This window comes from Tupaia chinensis, unplaced genomic scaffold, assembly GCF_000334495.1.
Source record: "Tupaia chinensis unplaced genomic scaffold, TupChi_1.0 Scaffold000573_1, whole genome shotgun sequence".
Lineage (NCBI taxonomy): Eukaryota > Metazoa > Chordata > Mammalia > Scandentia > Tupaiidae > Tupaia > Tupaia belangeri.
Window position 1 is genome coordinate 3,448,265 of NW_006160087.1, and position 2,195 is coordinate 3,450,459.

Below are 2,195 nucleotides of genomic sequence, written 5' to 3' on the forward strand. Positions count from 1 at the left end.
CACCTTCCTAACCCCTCGCCAGACGGCCTGACCTGCAGGCGCTGTCTGGGCCACTCCGAGGCTGCAGGCCTTGGTACCCCAGGCTGCGTGGCTCACTTCCTCCGCCCTTGCCACAGCTCACAGCCCCGACCCTGCACGGCACCTCCAGGAACGGGCCAGCCCAGCTCCCTCCCTTCAAGGGTGGCTGCTTGGGACATCTGGGGACCCAGGACTGCTCTTGGCCTCCGCACTGCTCAGGGTGACTGGCAGCGCGAGCTGTCCTCGTCCCGGACTGCGGCGCTGCGCTGAACTTACAGTCCTCAGTACGGTCTGACACACGGGGACAAGCACCAGGCTCCAACCCCTCACCTTGAGTGGTGCCCTAAAAAGGAGATGCGCCCCTCTGGGAGCCTGGTCCACAGCCCAGGCTTTGAGGAAGCAGGCCAAGTCCAGGCTCAGCCAGTAAACTGCTCATCCTCACTCCAAAGGCCCTCCCGCCCTGGGCCTGGTGCTTAGGGGTCCCTCCCTCCTGGGGCCTCAGGCAGGAGGGAACTAACCCAGCAGTCACTGGGGTGGCCGCTCAGAGGGACGCCCCCACCGCAGGGGAGTGCTAGCTTGGGGGGCGGGGGCTTTGAAGAAGGGACATCTCGGAGGATGGGCCAGCTGCCAGGCTGAGGCAGGACCGGGGTCCGGCCAGGTGGCCCCCGGGCAGAGCGGAGGCGGGGCAGGAATGGGTGGAAAGGCCAGACAGGCTGGCAGGGCCCATTGGACGGTGCAGGTCCCCGGTTCTCCTAAGACCCACGGGCATCACCTCAAGGCACGGAAGCTGGGACAGGAACAGCCTCACTCAGAAGCATCGGCCTGTGGGACCTCCCAGTGGACATGCCCCAGTGCTCTTCCCTCCCACGTCTCACAGCCAGGGACCGCATGGCGGCGAGCGGCACGCCGGGGAGTAACGCTGCTCCTCGGTCCAGAACTGACAATCCCCCCCTCCAGAAGCTCCTGGCCACATCCCACGGCCGCCCCCAGGCCCTGTCCCCGTCCATGGCCGCCTCTGAGGGGCAGGGCTGAGCAGACGCCGTTTTGTAGACTGTCAAGACCGTTCTGGCTAGCAGAGCCCGTTACTAGTTTCACTTTACAGATGTGGACACCGAGACCAGAGAGGTTAAGACACTTATCAGATGTGGCACAGCCAGGCAGCAACAGCGCTGAGATTCGAGCACTCAAGGCGAGAGCTCCCATTTCCGGGGGCTGCTCCATCCCGGGCACTTGCTAAGCACTTGCCCACATCAGGCCTCACTGACAACACAGTGCACTGTCACCGCCGTTCACAAATGGGAAAGCCTCTGAGAGGTGGCATGACCGAGGTTGGCCAGAGAGCCAGCTGAGGAGCCGGGATGGGAAGGGGGACCACGCTGAGCCCGTGGGGCTCCCCCACTGCCAGCCTGACTGACTGGCGGCTGCCTCCGGGGAACAAACAGTCCCTCCCAGGCAGGGGGCACCAGGGAGGCCGGGGGACTCCAGTCTCGGCAGCCAGGCGCCCAAGCACCCTGCCTCTGTCCCCACTCGGGTTGGGGACACCTGAGACACAAGAGGAGCTGCCTGTGGGCCTCCCGCGGGCTGACGGCGCAGTCCAGTCTCACCTGGAGGCGTGGAACAGGCTGGGTGCACGTGCCCAAAGTCCCGGGATGGGAAGGAGAAGGGCCTGGCCCTCGGTTTCCTTCTCTCTCCAGGGCAAGCACACACACCCAATAGCAAAATGGGAGCCAGTAAGGCTGCCCTGCTACAGCGCATGGCCTCATCCATTCGCCCTGCTTCTTAGAGACCCAAATCCAGGCGGTCCCATACCCGAAACCTGAAACCCCAGGATTTCCAGCACCGGCTGTCTCCAGAGTCCTTGGCAAGGATCTGTTCCCCCACCTCCAGACCGGCTCCTACAAGAACCTCTTTCCACGGAAATCCCAGCCTAGGAAATAGGGCAGACACGGGTGCACACACCAACGCTGAGGGCACCACGCATGGCTCGCTCCTGGCAGGGAGTGCAGGGCACAGTGGAGACCAGCCAGAGCCGTGCCCACGCAGGGCAAAGAGAGTAACTAACTGGCTGCACACCACTGTCTGCGAATTACACCTCGATTTACACACCACTGCCTGAGAACTACACCTCGATTTACACACCACTGTGTGAGAACTACACCTCGATTTACACACCACTG

The 2,195-nt window shown here is 63.5% G+C and overlaps 1 protein-coding gene across 1 annotated transcript in view; it reads right to left on the reverse strand.

Moving 5' to 3' along the window:
* SERINC2 (serine incorporator 2) overlaps window positions 1-2,195 on the reverse strand; it is a gene marked incomplete in the record, with an annotated part of 25,203 nt that overhangs the window by 15,872 nt on the left and 7,136 nt on the right.